Raw genomic sequence first — 20,458 nt, 5'->3', positions numbered from 1 at the left:
TCTCTATCTCCTACATGGGTCCTAAAACCTTCCCACTTTCTTTGTTGGCCAGGCATACAGTAAATTAGGGAAAAAAGCAGGAGGCCTTTTATACTATAATTCAAAGCAGAGAAAAGAAACAGAAACTGTTTTAGTTTAATAATGCCAAAGAGCATGGGCGGCGGGGGGGGGGGGGGAGCTGGAATGGATTAAGAGTCCGGACTGCCTTATGGATGGTTTGACTTTGCAAAGGAATATTTTCTTCACCTGTCTTCTCCACCTATATACAACTCAAGCCCTCTCAGGGAAAGACTCCTGAGTCTAAGAGGACAGGTAGTATGGCGGAGCATCTGGGAGAAGGATAGAAGAGAGTTTTAGGAGTCAGGGGCATGGCAAGGGAGGTGTTGAAAGGAAGGGGACCCAGAGAGGGGAGCAGTCGTTCAAGCTAAAGGCTTTAGCATGCCAATTAAAGCTAAAGGTTCCCCACGCTCTCCTAGGAGCTGGCAGTCTGTTTAGAATAGAATAGAGCATAATTTCCAATTCTCCATGAATTCCTTGACTCGGTGTGGATTATTATAATGGGGAAAATAAGCCCGAAGAACAGGCAGGGCTACATGGGTGCTGGCTGCAGACTCTCGGAGACTAATGAACTCTTCTGTTTCTCAGTTTTCCCATCTATAAGATGAAGACAAAAATACTACATACTTCTTACCTTAATGAAAGAAAGAAAGAAGATAAAATATTTCAGGAAATTAGATTGGTGCTTTGGGGCCAGCAGACTCTCTGTAAAGAGCCAGATAGTACATAGTCTTTGCAGACCCTACTGTCTCTGTCACAGCTACTGAACCTTGTTCTTACAGTGAGGGAGGCAGCCACAGACACATGTAAACAAATGTGTGTAGCTGTGTTCCAATAAAACTTTATTTACAAAAACAGATGGTGGGCCAGATTTGGCCTGCAGTTGTAGTCTATGGGCCCAGAGCTTAGAACATTCCTGGACATACTATAAATGATTCATAAATATTAACTATTATTGTCATTATTAATTGATCACCATGTCTTTCCAGATTCTTTCTGTTTGACAATCAGCCAATGGTAAAAACTTCCATGATAATGTCCTATAGCAATTTTCCAAAGTCAAGGAAATAATAAAGAAATTATTTTATATTGGACTTCACTATAAAGTGTATTTTTATAAACAAGTTTTGCTTTATTTTTTTTTTAAGATTTTATTTATTTATTTGACAGAGATAGAGACAGCCAGTGAGAGAGGGAACATAAGCAGGGGGAGTGGGAGAGGAAGAAGCAGGCTCATAGCGGAGGAGCCTGATGTGGGGCTCGATCCCATAACGCTGGGATCACGCCCTGAGCCGAAGGCAGACGCTTAACCGCTGTGCCACCCAGGCGCCCCAAACAAGCCTTGCTTTAAAAAATAGATGTGTGTTAAAACTAATAGACTAGATTTGACCAAACTTCCTTCGACTGCTTATAATCCCAAATGCTCACAACTTCTCTCCATGACGATTTAGATTTCAAGACTTCTTTGTAGGATGCAGGCTTTTGCACAGCTTGTCCATGGGCGAGAGCCAATTTTTAACAAGACTGGTCCTCCTCACCAACATCCTTACTGCCATCACTGTTACTATCATCCAGAAAATTCTCATTTCTCAAGGAGAGCACCCAAGTTCCAGGAGATGGTTCTGCCAGTGTCTCGGCATCTTTCCAGTGGGCCCATCTGTTTGCACTGCTCAGCCAAGGCCTAACAGCTCAGAACATATGGCTGGGACTTCTCATCTTGGAGAGCTGAAGCTGACAAATACTTGAGAACATTCATTTAGTGTGGGAGGTATGGTGGCTCAAAGAAACCTGGTCTATTTGCAAGCCTGAGGCTCCTGGGGAAATTACCTGAAGTCCTTGCAGGGGAAGAAGAGCCTTTCCACTTTCACAGGAATAACTGGAAATGATTAAATATTAGTATTATATTATTCCATCTGTACAAATACATAGAGTTAGTCTCAGAAAGTTTGAAGGACATGCCCCAGTTGAAACTGGGATAATGTGGCAAGCACTGTCTAGTTTGCAAGTATTCTGTGCAATGGGGTTCTTTATATTTACTTAATCAGAATATCCCTTTTTCCAACCACTCCAAATAAGTAGAATTTTACTATACATTGGAATATCAAATGGCCTGGGAATCGATGTTGTGAGAACAAATCAGGGTATAAATACAGCTGGACAAAATACATTGGAAAAACCCAGGAGATGGGTGCAGAGTAGGCAAATGGTTTATATCTGAACATGAATATTTAAACAAGAGGACACATTTTTATCCACTTGTCAGGCTCAGTGCACCTGCAGTCCTTTCAAGAACTAGTTACCCTTGAGAATGAATCAATAAACAAGGCAGCCATGGTCCCTGCTCTCATGCAGCTTACAGTCTAGTGGGAGGTTATTAATTAAGACCAGGATGAAGGCAACAGCACTGTCGAAGGGTTTACTGAAGAGAGTTTAATGAAGGGTCTACTGAGTTATGAGCAAACTTAAAGGAAAAGGATGGAACAGGGAAGCACCTCAGGACTTACAGTTTGGGGAGCTGGTACCACCGCTAGGACTGAAGAGGCAAGAGGAGGGAACAGTGTGATCCCAGCCTGGCAAGAAAATGAAAGCTTAGAAGAGGACCACCTTGCAGGACCCATGGTTGCAGGGGTGCACAGCCAGAGACAGGAGAACCCAGCAAGGCAGAGAGGGAGTAGTTGTGGGAAAGAGATTTTCCTGCTCTCTCCAAACTCCCCCCCGTGGACCCTCAGTACCCAGAGAGCAACAAAACCTGTAGCCTGAAAGTCAGCTTCCTGAGGCACAGAGTGCGGTTGAAAAGAGTGGCAAATATGTTTTTTGGGGGTGGGGATATTGAAAATTAAGAATAACCGGCTTACTTGTGGCAAAGTTCTAGTACTCATGAAGGACATATAGTAGTTCTTCAACTCATACTTACTTAAAAGAAATGGCATAATGGAAATACACGGGCTTAGCGTCAGCTCAACTTGGACTAGAACCCCATCTCTGTCACTTTAGAGCTGTGGGATATTGGGCAATTTCCTTAATCTCTTCGTTTTGATTCTATACCTGTAAGATGGAAATAATAATGCCTTCTTTACAGGGGCTTCATAAAAAATAATAGAAAGAGGTTTTTTTTTTAAACACTTGGTACGTAGGAAACTTTCAAACCATATTATATTCTTCCCTTCTTGTTTTTTACCATTGTATCCTTATTACTGTAATAATTCCAGGAATTTATAGCCCAGCAAGCATAAAATTCAATGTTGGACATAACTGGCAAATATTTTAACAAACTTAAAAGTATTAAAAACAATCTTTCAAAATGATAGCAAAAGTAAAATAATGCTGGTCTTAAAAGAGATTAAGGAAACCAACCTAAAGATTACAGTCATCTAAAATTCCACTCCTTCAAATAGCTTTTTGATTTTTTACATCAGAGCGTTTTGGACAATCGCTTAAAAATGTTGTGAAAGTTGTCATCCCTGCGGTGACGAATGTGCTTCTAATCCCTCCTTACCCTACTCTTCTCCTGCAGAGTTATTTGTCCCAAACCAGAATTGATTATATCACTTTCCTCTCTTAAACATATTTCCCATGTGCCTATAGCACAAAGTTTAAATTCCTTAGCGGGACATCCAAAGGGTTTCCTAATCCAACTCCAAAGTAGAACTCTAATCCAAGCCCCGAGCCCCGCACACTACGGATCAGCTTCGCTGAGCTACTCGCACTTGGCAATACATTTTTGTACCTCTGTTCCTTATTGTTCCCTCTGCCCATATCTCCCTTCTTGGCCAAGTGAAAACTTACTCATCCTTTGAATCTTGGTCTCAGTGTTGGTTCCTTGGAAAATAGGTCATTATTTTTCCTCTGTTCCCATAGTGCTTTATTATAATTCTTAATTCTGCTTTGTGTTATGATTTCTTGTATCTCTCCGTGTCCCTAGGCAATTCAACTTAGATGAGTAAGTGCAGAGCCTGTATGTACCACATAGAGTAAATACCACTTAATTAAATAATTATAGTTAGAGTAAGGGGTAAGGAGGAATTCATTATGGTGAGCTTCCAAAAGAAGGCTAATGTGAAGTGACTGTTAAATTTGTAAGTGAGGAATAGGAGTGCTTTAATAAAGGAAGTGGCAAGGCCATTGCTTTGGGAGTGAGACAGAGCAGCAATGTTTTCATGGAAGGACATATGAGTAGGATGAAATCTAGGGAGAGGCAGTGGACGTTAAAGGAATTAAGAACAACGGGTCCTTAATGCCTCAGTTTCCTCATACAGCCTTCCCTAGCCACTTCAACCTTAGGAAACGGTCCTCCTTTGGCTCAGTTCTGTCACTCCCACAAACTTTAGCATTTCTAGCCCATCCAGAGCTGTTGTTATGAACTTTGCCTTTCCTCCTCACTAAATTACAAGCTTCCTAAAAGCTGAAACTGCATCTCATATCCTTAACCTGTGCATACACGTTAGTGAATTGTTGAAAGATGTGACGAAAGACTTTGAGTCCCTAACCCAGAGCTTGATTGTGTTGGAATGGACAATGGAGAGGCAGTACCCATCATGGCCTCCTCTTCCTCACCCTCCCCCCACCAAAAGAAAAATGCTTACTTATTTGTTTACCTTGTCAAACACCTGCTGCGGGCCAGTCCCTATTGAGGGGGTGGAGATGTAACAGAGAACAGGACAGACAAAATTCTTGACTTGATAGAGCGTCTCCTTCACTGAAGGAGACAAACAAGGAGTAAATAAATACAACGTAATATATTTCAAAAAGTGGTAAGTCCTGTGAAGACAAATAAAGTTGGATGAGGGTCTTAGAGTGATGGGGTAGCAATGTGAGAAGTAATTTTCAATACAGTGGTCAGGGAGACATCTCTGTGCAGGTGCTTTATGGTCTGAGATGCACGTAATGTGAGGAATGAAGTCACATGGAGATGGTCCAATTAGATTATACCAAGACTTTCTCAACCAATTACCGAAACTGTCCAAAAGCTCATTTAACAAGTCCTTCAAAGGGAGATCAGATTCATGGAGCATATTTTTTTCTTCATAGTCCCTCAGCATCCATTACCAATTATTTCATTAGTTTCTGAACATTTTCTTTTATTACTTATTCAATTACTTGCTAATTTCTGAAATGAGATTTGGTTTTTGTTAACTTCCAGGTTATTTTTTCCGTAGAAACATTGAAAATTAGAAATTCCTTGCTTAATCATCTCTGTTCTCCCTTTCTTATAAAGTCTTATTGTAACATTTATGGGCCATCTACGAGTTTGATGGATGTCATTGAAAGGCAGAAGAGCGAAGAAGGTCACATATTGGCTCCAGGACACACGGCATTCAAAGTGCATTCCCCTCCAATCTATTCAGGAAACCTCTGTTAAATGTCTTCAATGGGCCAACCATTGTTCTACCTGATACATCAGTGAAACAAATACTCAAGTTTCCCCGTCTCATGGAGCTTACATTCTTAGAGGAGGAGACAGATAATAAATATAGGACATATATAAATTACATGGAATGCATAAAAAGTCATGAGCGCTATTAAAAAAAAAAGAATGTTGAGCCATGTGTGAGGAACTGGCTGGGCTTGCTGGTGCTATGGAGCCCTTTAGGCTTTACAGAGAGAAAAAGAAAAGAACACTGCATGATGAGACATGCCTGTGTGTTCAAGGAAATCAGTGTGGGTGGAGTGGAGAGAGCTGAAAGAAGAGATGTAGAAGACAAGGAGAGATGGGCAACAGGAACCAGATCCCGTAAGACCACGGGCTTGTGTTCAGAGCTAGGGTTAGTTTCCTATCAATCAGTTGTCTGTCAATACTAGCCTGAAAATGCAATTCTGAAGTAAACAGGGCTACTGAGCTCCATGATTGAGATTACATTCCACTTTGGAGTTGGCAATGTGTTTTTACATACATTCATTCATTTAATTCCCCAAATCCTCAAGTTACTATTATTCCACTTTTATTCTTTTTTTTTTTTTTTTTTTGAGAGAGAGAAAGAATGCATATGCATTAGGAGGGGGGAGGGAGAGAGAGAATCCCAAGCAGGCTCCATGCTCAGCACGGAGCCCAATGCCAGGCTCAATTTCACGACCCTGAGATCATGACTCGAGCCAAAATCAAGGATCAGATGCTTAACTGACTGAGCCACCCAAGTGTCCCAATATTATTCCAGTTTTAAAATGAAGAAACTAAGTCTTGGAGATATAACTATCTTGGTATCTCCGTGAAGGTATGGAAGATCAAGATGTAATTCATATCCAGGAACATCTTATTGGAACAATTTCTACTACCTCCACCATTAGCTTCCTGTAACCACTACACTCCTGTCTTCCTGGGACTGCCTCATTTGCCACTGAACTGATGGACTTTCATTCACTCTTGTCTTACTGCAGCAGTAGCCAACCTGACCAGGTAGCATCCTTATTTCAATGAGTTCCCAACTATTGGTGTGGTCTGCAGGACACTGAATGGATGGGTTGTGTGTGTGTGTCTCTCTCCACCGAGGCACACCCCCATCTCTCCTTTCTGGGCTATAGCACATTCACTCACTTTTATCCTTGGTCCTGCTGTAGGTCCACTGTACGTGGTATTCTCTCTACATGGAAAAAAATCCTTTTTATGCCCCTAATTATTTCTACTTTTCATATCTCAGCTCAATCATTTCTTCATATTACCCCTTCCTTGCTTTCCTGGGATCTCAAAAACATTTGTTCAACAAAAGACACTCTGGAGTCTCAATAAGTATTTGTTAGATGAATGGATATACAAATGAGTACAAGCCACTATTCTCACATGCAAGTATTTTATACCAGCCTGTGATTCATACGGAAGACTAAGCCAGAAGAAACCTTTGCTAAACAGCTAACTGTGCACAGTTAGTTAATACATCCTTTATTTTTATGACAAATATGCTAATTCAGGTACTCAACACATATTTGCTGATTTGTTCATTAAGGTAAAGTTGCAATTATGTTCTATTTAACCATGAAAACTACACTTGAATAGGCAATCTACAGCTAGCATTGTACTTTTACTTACTGTAGCTCATTGAACCCTTGGAAAGGCCCTATGATGTCGTTGTTAATGCAACATAGCCCTGACTGTCATTGGTTTAACTAAGTGTTTTATCAAGGCACCAGTGGCTTAGACAATACAGAATTTAAAGTTATTCATAATTTTGCTGAGACAAGATCTTGAAACCTGTCTTTCAGTTGTTTAACTAGTCAGGAAGCCTAATTAGCCATTTAACATACTCATGATATCATGGCTTTGTTTTTCTTTGGAAAAAGGAAATTTAAGCAAAATGCTGGTGAAGAGAAAATAGAAGTATTTAAGAAAGTGGTTCTTGGCTGGGTGCAAATGATTGGCTGTAGTGACATTAGTAATGCTGAAAAAGTTGATTTACCTGCCTTGTCACCATCCCAGGAAAGTGCCAGGCTCATAAAATCATATTCAAGAACAAATTAAGTAAGTCAATATTTTTCCTAAATTTTGTGAACAGGATATAAACTGCTCATTTCTCTTTTTCTTCCATTCAGTTCTATTACATGTCACAGCTACTCCTGCACCTCATACTTTGGCCCCCTCTAATTAGACATCTACTCAGCCAGGTGGCTTTGCCATGGGCTTTCTCCCTTCCCATTTTGTCTGGGTTCTGCATTCAATGCTCAGAGTTTGAGACTGTGAAGTTGTCCCGCACTTGGCAACTTGGAAAGCAGGAGAGGGTAAATATTTTATGAGCTCATCCAGAATTCTCCCTTAATGGATAGAGAGAGGGATAAGCCGGGACATTTTCACAAAAATTCTGTTTTATTACCAATGAATTTTGAGCTATAGAAAAGTGAGTACTTTATTGGTGAATGCTAAGTGTTTACAAAGAATAGTCCCCATGTAGAGAGGAAGAAACTGATGCTCAGAAAAGGTGTGTAAATTTGACACTGTTTTCCTATAGTGTCAATGTCAATTTTGTTACCTTTTCATAACACGGTAGAAAGAAAATTACCTCAACTAACTTGTCCTTGGCTCCTACTTGCTTTTGACCTTGAACTTGCTCAAGATCCAAGCTCTGTTTCTATATGTTGTCCCCCATTTTGCACACAAGTGCTCTCTCTCAATGGACCCAAGCCCGGACTGGTTTTCATCTTTGCTGCTACTGGATCAGTAATGTCAGCTCATCCATGGATGCCCCAGCTCCGTGACCAAGAAGGGGCAGCACTACCATGTCCAAGATTCAGAGCTAGGAGAGTGCAAAACTGGAGCTTGAACTTGGTCCCAAACACTTGTCAGAACAGCCTGGGAAGCTATTTCATGAGTTCTTAGACAAAACAAAAATGTGGGGTGAGTCAATTTGACCTTTGATTTTTTTTTAATTTTTTCTTTCCCTTTCATCATACACTTGTGCACCTTAGTCTTTTCTCCCTTACTCTCTCGACGTTAACTTAATACCTCCAGCCATTTGCACAGCGTAACCTCTCTTATTCTGTCCTAAACTATGCCACCCGCTAAGAGACTTGACTCTTCCACTCAAAGTTCTTCTACGTTCTTCTCACACAGGTGTGGGAAGGCAGCATGGAGTGTGGATTTTGGAGTTAGGTAGCCCACGGTTTGATTTCCAGCTCCACTGTATGCTGGCAGTTGAGGAATAAGCCCAACTCGATGTTCATGTCCATCAGGTAATAGATATCTGGTTCACTACCACTCCAACCCTGTGATTTTACAGCAATTTCACATGCTGATCTCCACCAGGTGTTAATTTATTTCCATGACTTAACACAGTTTACCTCTGAATTGAAAGTCTCTAGAAAGCTCCAACACAGAGGACTCCACGTTAGTCAGAGTTATCCAACAGACCTTTCTCAGATGACAGAAATGCTCTCTATCTCCATGTCCAGTACAGTAGCCACTGGCCACATGTGGCTATTGAGCCCTTGACATGAGGCTGGTACAAGTGAGAAACTAAATTTTTCCTTTTATGTTAACATTAGCTATTTTAAATTTAAATATAAATAGCCACATATGGATTGGGCTACAGTACTGAATAGCACAGTCTTAGATGATAAAATTTCAGACATTAAGACAGGTTATAGGATAAATATTTATGTGAAAAGGCAACTTCCCAGCACCCCTCAATGACTAGAAGTTGTACCCACTCCGTCTATTCCTCAGTTCATCCGTACGTACGACCACAAAACTCCAAAGTTGTGTATGTTTAAGTATACACAAGGTTATTATTGCTACCAACTTTTAAAAATACGTCTTTATTATTTTCCAATTATCCAGATTGCTCTTTTATTTTCCTTTGTTCAAGACAGATGCTAAAATAAATTCGGGAGAGAAGCCAGTTTAGAGTCATTAATTTCATTTAGTAGATTGTCTCCTCAGCCCCTACTGCTGCTTCTTTTTCTTATAGATGTATTTTCATTCCTTTAACTCTCTTGGGGTAGGTTTAACTCACTATTGATGGTCTGATCTCAGGCCTTTATTAAGTCAGAATCCTGCAGTTTGGAAGTTTTCCCTGGTGGAACATTTGCTTTGAACAAGGGACGTATTCCCTATATTTCTTCTGCTTGGATGGGGCATCATTTAATAAATTACTGTTGCGATTTTATATATAGAAGCCTAAATAAAAAGTGGAATGAAATAACTCCACTTTTATTAAATTTTCTGTATACGCATTTTATCAGGGTCACACATGATTTGCCTTCTAAGGCAGTGAGTTCCTTATCACTGGAATTATCTAAGCAAAGGTGCGAGGTCAAGTGTCAGGTATTCTAAAGGCACGCATCTTGACTCTAAGGTCTTGGCCCTTAAATGGGTTTGACATTGTGATGACAGACTATCTGGAACCTTGCCTCCATTTCTTAGACTTTGTCCAGATACAAGAATCTCTCATATTGTGATGTCTCTGATTTCACTTCCGGGTTGTCTGTTTGTTCTTTTACTAACCCTCTGCTGCATTTTTCCCTGGATTTCTTTCAGACGCTGTCTTCCTCTCCCAGTTGCATGAATGGTTGGTTCCCCCAAATCCTCTCCTTAGCCTTCTCACCATATCTCTCCCTATATGTTCTTTGTCACCATGGTTCACCCTGCCCCACAGGCACTGGTGACTGCTAGATATGTTCTCATGCACACATAAAATTCCTTCCTTCGAGGTCTCCTCTTGGCTCTCCCACAAGCACTTCACACACAATGTATCAACAGTTTAACTCAGTGTCATCCTCAAACCACCCAAAATATCTGTTCCTCCTACATTTCCAATTTAGGTGGTACTATCATGCGACCAGTTACCTAAGCTCAGAACCCGGGGATCATCTTTGACTTTCCTCCTTTGGATCCCTCTCCCATCGAAAAGGTCACCAAATCCTGCCCATTCCACTGCCATTCATTCATGTATTCATTCAAGAAATATTTATTATGTGCATGCTCTGTGCCATATATCCTGCCGGATGTTATGCGTGGAGAAGTAAGTAAGACAGACACAGTCAGTGCCCAAATGCAGCTTAGAGTACATTACTGAGAGATACAATTAAAATGAAACAAAAACACATAAACAAAAGTAATTTGCAATCCACACCCCATAGTGCATGGGCTAGAACTGCCCCAGACTCTTATGCATCCTTGTTCCCTGAAAAATTCCCCAAAATGGCCTTGAATTCTTATTTGCACACAAGAAGAACATAGACACCAATACTCTAGAATTCTTTCCAAACAGATGACCGCCTGTCTATGCAAATTGCTTGGAGTCTGCATCGTTTATGCACTGAAGAGGCTCTTCCTCGAAGACTCATATTACTTGTACAGTTCATTTAGTCTAACCTCTAACTTCACACAAGATTCATTTTTACAATGGCATGACCTGCTTTTGACCCATCAAGCACGGGGCAAGCTCACACCCTCACAAGGCAGCTCACTGAATATTTAATAATTTTGCGTGTTAGAAAGTTCTCCCTGAAACTCCTCTCCACTGCCATTGTTCTGGAGTTACATAACACACCCAACATTTCTTCTTGTGATTGCCTCTCAAATACTAGAAGATAATTATCTGAAACTTATATTCTACACACCAGTTTTTCTCACTTCTTTCACCTGTTCCTCATGGAAATGATACAGTTCCCAGATTTTGCAGTGGCCAAATCCTAATGGCACTCTGGTTTGCAAATGTCCAGATTAAAATGTGGTATTCAGAACTGAACACAAAGCTCCAGATGTGATAGGACTCCTTGTGATTACCATGTTGATGATTACAAAAATCATAAATACCACTACATATTATAGGCCTCCTATGTGCCAGACGTGGAAAGAACTTAATTATCTCATTGATACTCACAGTAATTTTGTAGGCCGCATATGCTTACTATCTCCACTTTTGTTGACATGGAAAGTGACATGACCTAATTGGTAGCAAATGGCTTATAAGTGGCAGAGGCCAATGCTACGTGTATCTTTAAAGCCCACATTCATAAGCGCTTTTTGTTCTCTTTCCTCTGTACAAATAAAGCAGGGAAAGCAACGTTTATCTCTTTGTGCCTCTGTAATTTCAACTTGCATTTTCTGATGAATCTTAATCTATTATCTTAGAATAATGATAATAGCTGCCTCATAGAGTTGTCATAAGGATAAAATGAGGTAATATATGTTAGATACAATATGACTAACGTGAATTTAAAAACGTGAAACTTTTTTTTAAAAGAGAGAGAGCAAGCAGGGGGAAGGGCAGAAGGAGTGAGAATGCCAAGAAGACCCCATGCTCAGGGTGGAGCCTGACACGGGGCTCAATCTCACGACCCTGAGATCATGACCTGAGCTGAAACCAAGAGTCAGATACCCAACTGACTGAGCCACCCAGGCCCCTAAAAATGTGAACTTTTATTATTATTGTCATTATCGTGCCGCATGATACTTGATAGTCATTAATAAGTGATTTATAACTGAGACAATCCTAAGGAAATCAGAGATTTGTAGCTAACGACAACTTGTAATAGTCAGGATAAGATAGGCTAGGTGGCCCAAACAAATCCCAATTATTAATGTCTTAACACACAACGACAAAATGCTTATTTCTCATTCATCGTACATTTCCAGCTGGGCTTTATGGGGGCTCTGCTTGTCTACTCAAGGTCCGAGAATGTTGGGGACTCCAGCACCTTATAGGTTGTTGCCACCCCATCTCCCCATCTAGAACGTGTTGCCACTTTAATGGCTGCAGTGGGTAATGAGAAAAACCTGAGGGTCAGTTTTCATGGGGTTCCTTGAGCCCTGGAGGAGAGGAAAAGTGGCTACAAATAAAATTAGATTTGTTAGGTGACCATACAGAATGGTTTTCTCTGGGCAGTCCCAGTCTGCATGCCCTGTCCTGGCATTTATTTCTCTCAAAAGTGCCCTGGTTTGGATGATAATCTCAAGTTACCCTGAGTAATGTCAACCCCATCTTCCTACCTTTTTTATTAGAAGTCATTTTGTGAGAGAGGCCTTCCTCTCCACCTACCCAGAAGTAGACTCCCCTCCTGTGTCTAGCCCATCACCCTCCCTACAGGCATCACAGCACATGTTACTACTTCTCTGTTCGCTTGTTTGCTTCTTGTCTACGGACCTCATAAAAATGTCAGCTCCATCAGAACAGGGGTCTTTTCTCTCTTGTTCAGTGCTCTCCTCCCAGATAGTCCTGGTCACATGGCTATAAGAGTTGTCTGATTTAGTCGTCCTGGGATTGCATCCTCCCAGTTTCTAGCTCAGTAAATGTTTATTGAGTACATGAAAGAATGTGCCGTTTTTCTCACTGTAGCATTCATAATTGGGAAATGAACATTAAAGGTACATTAAAACATTAAAACTACTCCTACCTGAAAGGAAAACTAAAAATATTTAGTAAGAGCAAGTATTGATGAGAATGTGGAGAAACGGACACTCTCATCCACTGCTGTTGAGAATATAATTTGGTAAAACTACTTGGAAAATAGCTGCATATTCCCTAGTAGAGCTGGTCATGATGTGCTCTCTCTAAAACCCAGCAACTCCGTTCACAAGTGTATAACCAAGGGAGTGTGCCCACGGCACCGGAAGACACGTCTGCAAACATTCTTAGCAGGAAAGAAGAAACGTTAATCTAAATGTTCATCTATAGGAAAATATATGAATACACTAGATATTCATAAGATAGAACATTAGATAGCAGTGAAAATGAAGGAACTACAGGTACATACAGCAATAAGGATGAATCTAAAACATCTCATGTTGAGAGAAGAAAAGTCCCAAACACTAGACCTTGTCTCCCTAACGTCTCTAGATACCAAAAAGGTGTGTGTGTGGGGGGAGAAAAACAAGAACTAGATTCCTTTGGAAAAGCTGTCTATTAAATTTCCTTCTTGGAGAGCCACATACATAGTAGCTGTTCAAAGATAGAAGAAATCCTGCCATGTAAATTCAACTTTTTGAAATTACATATTCATGCTATGTGTTGAGAGCAACAAACAACAACCCGTGGCACACATTTTGGAAAAATGTAATCAGATTTAGGATTTCCCATCTGGAAAAATTTTACAGCCTAAATATCATCTCAGAATTATATTAAGGTTTTGAGTAATCTGATTATGCAACAGATCTCGCTGTTGACCACAGTGAAGTTAAGTGCTCAGCCAGAGCTCCCTGGTTTAGGAAATTGTTGCATGGGTATTTATAATATATACACTTATGTCATGTCTTTACCTGGCCCTCAATATCTACAAGAAAAAGTCCAGAATCATTAACTGGAGGCCAGTAACAATAAGAATTCAGTGACCTAAACATTTAAACAGAGGCAAGTTGTTTACAGAAACATTGGAAAGGCTGGAGGAGCAGTTCTAGGGTAGAACTGTAATAACTTCCAGAAAAATACCGGAGATTAGGCCTAGTAAGGAAACCAACAGGGACTCAGGACATATCTATGTTAATCACTGGCCGTCATTGGGAAGCAGTCACTCCAGCAGCTGCTGCAGAACCCACACCTTACCCTTCCGGGAGCTGCCAATGCTGCCAGAACTGGTAACTCCAAAGCCACCCCTTGTCCAAAGGATCCGCACTTTGTGGACATCCTCACAGAGCTGGGTTTGGACCTGGGACATTCGGTGAGAGTCTACACATGAACCCAAAGTCTCCCCGTTCATATTGCTGGTGGACCCTTCAGAAGGAGCCGTAGTGTTCCCACCTCACGTCAGCTTTCTTCATCGTTCACAGCTCCACCAGATTGGCTGAATCTAGATCACACCCAAACCCTTGCTACAAAAGGATGTAGAAAATATAGGTTTTGGTTTTTCAGTATCCATTTCTGAACACACCAGAAGGACTGAGGAAAGGGTGGTGAGCACCACAGTACCATGCCCACCATAAGGACTTTCCTTAAGACTCAGGGCCAAAGAGGCAACAGGTAGCGAGGCAAAGGGGAAAAGATTTTGTTTCCTAAAGCAGCTTAGAATGCCTTGGAGATCTGTTCAGTTATGAGACTTCTGATTTATTGGTTTAAAAACATTTTCTGCTGTGATGTTTCTTTTAACTTTTCCTGTATGGTAGCCACTCCACACGACTTTGATTTTGGTCTATTGCTTTTTGCTTTCTTGGTAGGTCTCTACAGCTATCAGAATCCCAATCCAATAGGAATACTCTAGTCAGCACGTCTAAAAGAAGATTTTTTCCCCCCACATTTGTTTGTTTGTTTGTTTGTTTGTTTTCGCCTTGGGAAATTCTTATCTACTCCAAAGTCTCAAGATAGAGAATTGCTCACAGGGTCCAAGAAGAAAGAGAAAGGGGGCTAAAAATCAAATAGACACATTGTGAAGAGAATCAAGAAATGAAGAGGAAAGACAAAAAAAAAGAAAGAAAGAAAGAAAGAAAGAAAGAAAGAAAGAAAGAAAGAAAGAAAGAAAAAAAGAAAACAGAATTTAGTATTATTTCTGCAAAGTTATTTAAGTTCTCAAGATTAATTTTACTGGGATGGCTGCCTTGAAGTGTGAAATGAATCCGTGTGGTTTGTGGCAACAATGCCTGACACATGAAATCAAAACAGAACTAACCTGAAAATGTTTCTTTTAGAATTCCTACATTAGGGGTGCCTGGGTGGCACAGCGGTTAAGCGTCTGCCTTCGGCTCAGGGTGTGATCCCAGCGTTATGGGATCGAGCCCCACGTCAGGCTCTTCTGCTATGAGCCTGCTTCTTCCTCTCCCGCTCCCCCTGCTTGTGTTCCCTCTCTCGCTGGCTGTCTCTATCTCTGTTGAATAAATGAATAAAATCTTAAAAAAAAAAATTCCTACATTAAAAAAAAAAATTCCTGGATGTAAAGCCGAGTGGGGAAAAAAATCAGCTGGGTTCCAATGAAGATTCTAAGGCTCAACATCCAAGTCTATCTGAGTTAGTAGGTCTGTTGTGGGGCCCGGAATACGCAACTTTAGGAAGGACCTTCCATATCAGAGACCTTCTGTACATAAGGGACCAATGTAGGTGGTCCTTTCCCCACCTTTTGAGAAATGTTGTTTTGGTTGTAAGAGAGAGAAAGTAATAGTCATTTTCTCCAACTGGAGAAAGGGCTTTTACAGAGACTGGGAACCAAGAAGAGCCTGTCATCGCCTTGTCAACAAAGATCACAGACTGGGTCTCACAGTGGGGTTCAAAGGGTGATGTGCTCTTTACAAGGCAGGTACCTGGACTCTGTCTCAGAGCTGCTGAATCAGAATTTCTGAAGTCGGGATGGGAAATAGGCTGTGATTCAAGCTCCCTGAATGATTAGAATGCAGAGTAACATCTGAAAATCACTACCACATTTATGTAAAAGGCACTGTAGCAGTATTTTCCCCAGAACTCTAAATTCATTGCAGGAGGTTCATGAGCAATGATATATTTTAGTATGTGGTGTCCAGCAATAGCCTCCTAATAATTTATTTCTAAATAAACTGGCAATCGTTGAATTAAAAAAAATCAGCCTTTCTTTCTGTTTCTATGGATAAACTTGGGAATAGTACAACCAATGCACGAACTGCAATCTAAAACAATACTTTACCCTGTTGGTAATCTCAAATCCAATCTCTGGAGAATTGTTAGAAGACATAGAGCGAGAATCTCTGTAGAGTTGAACTTGTCAAATTACTGCAGTGATGAAAGTTGGAAGTGACAATCTATTCCCACAGTTTCTGCAAATGAATCCGTTCCTCTACCATGTACTGACCTTATGAAGATATCCAGTAGAGCAGATTGTCATCATCAGGGGAAATTTTCATGCTTAAAAACAAAATGTAGCGTCTTTTACTTACTGGTGTACCAGAGAAAAAGATCATTACAGCAAACACTCGCTGCTCTAAAACAAATTGAAAGGAATACAGTTGTGTTTCAACATTGTGTTGTTTACTATGCCTTATTAAAAACCCCAGATGAAATTCTGAACTTTTATTCTAGTCTTTTTGTTAAGATTATTTCGTTCTCCATCAAAACCATAAGTGTGTTACAAAATCCATCTGCCTTCACTGAGCCTAAATGTAACTACATTAATCCAAGCTGATAGCTGAATGTGAATACAAAGCTGATGTCATTTATGAACAAGCATCTTAGCATACTGTTTTAACAACTTCTCAGCTTGACAAATACAAACATTTATATTACAAGGTAATTTACATTTAAAATCCCATGCCCACAGCTGATAAGAGAAGATAGAACATTGAATTTTGGCACATAAATAAGCTTTTCCAAAACAACAAAGAAGATTCTAGTAATGGCTTTCATTTAGACAGCATACTTTATCCATTGGGAATTCTAACTAGCACACTTCACAAAAACATATTGGGGAAGTTTGTACTTTTTATAAATAAAAAATGATGAATGTGTCTCATATCCATACTGATTTTGTGTGATAGGTCATTTGAACCCAGAATTTTAATTGGCTTATGCTCCAATGCCTCATTTTTAGGAATTTAGGCATAGACGTTCACAGCAACTTATACTAGGGCTTAGGAGGATATAAAGTAGTCGGAATTTAAAATCAGAACGATAAAAATATACATATCTACAGTTACAGGACCACACCGGAGTATGGCTCTTTTGTAAAATGCCAAACTGCCTTCTCCAAGTCTAGAAAACTACTAATGTTCCTTTTTTTAAGAAATGTGATGTGAGCATTTGGGTCTCAGTGAATGGGGGTATGTGGTTGTCGGATTCTTAATAAAACCAACTATCAGAACTGTGAAATCCATACATTAGAAGAATTGTGTTAGGAAAATATTTAACAAATGGCATCTAGGTTTTTTTTTCCCCCCAAAAGCATTTTTTTGGCAAGCAGTGAAGCCTAGTATAAAGTGTTAAAGGTTTTGAAATGAATCAAAACTGGCTTCCAATCCAGTTTTGCCACTGGCACCGTAATTACAAACTCTATGTTGTGTGCCAATGACCTTGTGTGGCCTTAGGAAAGTGTTTTATATCTTTAAGCTACTGTTTTTTAAATCTATGAAGTAGGAATCATAATAGTAAATATAATAGCATCTACTTTGAAGGGCTATGTTGTATTAATAATTAAATAAAATAATAAATGCATGCATGATGCTTAGAACACTGTCTAGTACAGAGTAAAATTTCAATAAAAGGGAGACAAAAATATAACCAATTTTTTTTAGGTCTAACCTGGAACCTATTCTTAAAATGTAATAGTTTAGAGGAAATATAAAGATAGAGAAATTACTGCAAAACAAGATAGTAACAATAGGAGGCAGAAGTTAGTGAAAGAAGAAATTTCAAAAAAAGAGAGACCCATTAATTGGAAAGTAGAAATGTCTTATTCTAACAAGTGTTGATAAGGGTGGGGAAAAAACAAAAATTTATATACACTGTTGGTGGAAGTGTAAATTGGCAAAACTAGTTTGGACAATAATTTGACATTATCTTAACAAGTAAAAAAATGTATGTACCCCTAGAATCAGTAATTTTACTTCTAGGTATGTACTCTAGAGATCCTTTTATATTTGTATACCTGGGACAGGACAAGGTTGTTCATAGTAGCCATATTCATTAAAACAAAACAAAACAAAACAAAACAAAACAAAACAAAACAAAACTGAAGACAAAAAAATTTCCATAAAAAATAGGACAAACAATAAATTATGAAAATCCGAAGTAGGGAGCATTATAAAGGAGTGAATTTACGTTGTTGAAGTTTTGATTTTGTTGTCTTGCTCTGAAGATTGTTGGGCTTTCTAATAGCTGGTTATTAAATAACTTAGAGATGAATTTGATGCCCTTGAGATCTGTTTTGCCAGGGTGGGTTTAAACTGACTTTTACTTTAGGGGCAGTTCAGCAGCAGAAGATACATTCTCCTCAAGCTTAAATGTAGCATTCATCAAGACCGGCCACATTTAGGACCACAAAACATACCTTAACAATTTTTTTAAAAATTTAATCAGTAATCAATAGCTTTCCCAAACACAAAGAATCATGCTCACAGTTTCATTGGCGAAGTCCACCAAATATTTAAGGTAGAAATTATACCAATTCATTATGATCTTTTCCAGATAATAGAATCAAAGGGAATATTTCCTAACTCATCTAAGATGCCAGCAAACTTATACCAAACTCAGATAAAGATATTAAAAGCAAGAAAAACTACAGACAATATATTTTATGAATATAGATGCAAAAATCCCCAACAAAATATTAGCAAGTCAAACACAACAGTATGTAAAAAGAATCATACATCCTGACCAAATGGGATTTGTTCCAGGTATGCAAGGCTGGTTCGGTTTTTGAAATCAATTACTGTAATCTGTCATATCAACAGGCTATAGAAGAAAAGGCATAAGATCACATGAACAGATGGAGAAAAAGCATTTGACCAAATCTAACACCTACAATGATTAAAAAAAAAAAGGTTTTAGCAAACCAGGAATAGAGGGGAACCTTCTCAACTTGATAACGAACCTTTACACAAAGCCTATAGCTAACATCATACTTAATGGTGAGAAACTAGATGCTTTCCCCATATTATAAGGAACAAAGCAAGAATGTCCCCTTACCACTTGTATTCAACATTGATTAAAAATCCTACCAATGTAATTTGGCAAGAAAAGATAATGAAAGGGAAATGAATCGGAAAAGAATAAATAAAACTGTCTTTGTCTATACACACTTGCTATAACCATCTATATAGAAAATCTGAAAGAATTGACCAAAAAATCTGATGGAACTAATAAGTGACAATAGCAAGTTTGCAGGATGCATAATTCACAAAAGCCAATTTCTTTTCTACATACTAGCAATGAGTAATTGGAATTTTGAATTAAAAACACGACATCATCTACACTAGCAACCCCCAAAATGAAATGTTTTGTTATAAAACTGACAAAATATGTACAAGATTTATATAAAGAACACTACAAAATTCTAATGAAAATTATCAAAAAGATCTAAATAAATTGAGAAATATTCCATGTTTGTGGATAGGAAGATTCATTATCATGGAGATTCAATTCTTCCCAGCTTGATTGAATGAAATCCCAATCAAAATTACATCAAGTTACTTTCTGGGTATTGACAAAATAATTCTAAAGTTTAAATGGAAAGTATAAACCTCGATAACCAACACAATATTGGAGAAGAAGAACAAGGTTGGAGGACTGACACTACCCAATATAAATCCTTACTATAAAGCTATAGGAATTAGAACAGTGTGATATTGATGAAAGAATAGGCAAATAGATAAAGGGAAGCAAATAGAGAACCCAGAAATACACCCACACAAATATAGGCAACTGGTCTTTGACAAAAGACCAAAGGTATTTCAATGGAGAAACAATAGTCCTTTCATCAAATAGTGCTGGAACAATTGTAAATCCATATGCAAAAAAAAAAAAAAAAAGAATCTAGACACTGATCTTACATTTTCACAAAAATTAACTCAAAATGAATCATAGGCCTACATGTAAAATTCAAAGACATAAAACCTCAAAAAATATATAAAACTTCTACAAGATAGAGCATAGGGGAAAATCTGGACTGCCTTGTGTTTAATGATGAGTTTTTAATACATTAAAGTCCATGGTTAGTAAGTAAGAACTTCAGCCTAAAGTAGACTTTGCCACCTCACTGGGGAGCTTTGGAGCAAAATCTGCCTTTTGGAGGCACCCCATGTTGGGCAAAAATGGCCTGGACCAAATTTCCCTGTCATACTCAGTCCTTGGCTGGAAACCGCCCAAGAATAGCCAGTCCTTGACTTGAAAGCTGAGGCAGATGTCAAAGGCACCAACAGCTAGAGGCTGTCAAATAACTGTACTTCCTGTAACGAAATGGCAAGGTCTTCTTGGATGAAGATCCAAGCATGCTCTTTTGTGACTGCCCTGGGTATGTTGCAAGTGTCAAGAACTGGCCATCAGAATGAGTAATATGCTTGAAAATGTCATCCAGATCTCCTAATTCACAGCCT

At 39.2% G+C, this 20,458-nt stretch overlaps 1 protein-coding gene across 15 annotated transcripts in view; it reads right to left on the bottom strand.

Moving 5' to 3' along the window:
• Positions 1–20,458, bottom strand: part of LRATD2 (LRAT domain containing 2) — a 338,474-nt gene that overhangs the window by 51,914 nt on the left and 266,102 nt on the right. For 11 of the 15 annotated variants that reach the window (XR_015725702.1, XR_015725689.1, XR_015725691.1 and 8 more), the window contains 4 exons: positions 16,225–16,277; positions 4,653–4,753; positions 2,972–3,102; positions 1,885–1,933 (listed from right to left, as the gene is read on the bottom strand). The gene's annotated coding sequence lies outside the window, so the exon portion shown is untranslated. Of the gene's footprint in view, positions 1–1,128; positions 1,934–2,971; positions 3,103–4,652; positions 4,754–16,224; positions 16,278–20,458 lie in introns of those variants that run through there. The other 4 variants (XR_015725698.1, XR_015725695.1, XR_015725690.1 and 1 more) reach the window with 4 other exon arrangements.

This window comes from Ursus americanus, chromosome 9 (genome assembly GCF_024610735.1).
Source record: "Ursus americanus isolate L20-20 chromosome 9, mUrsAme1.1.p, whole genome shotgun sequence".
Taxonomy (NCBI): domain Eukaryota; kingdom Metazoa; phylum Chordata; class Mammalia; order Carnivora; family Ursidae; genus Ursus; species Ursus americanus.
Note: the sequence above shows the minus strand (reverse complement) of the source record. Positions and strands in the feature narration are given on the sequence as shown.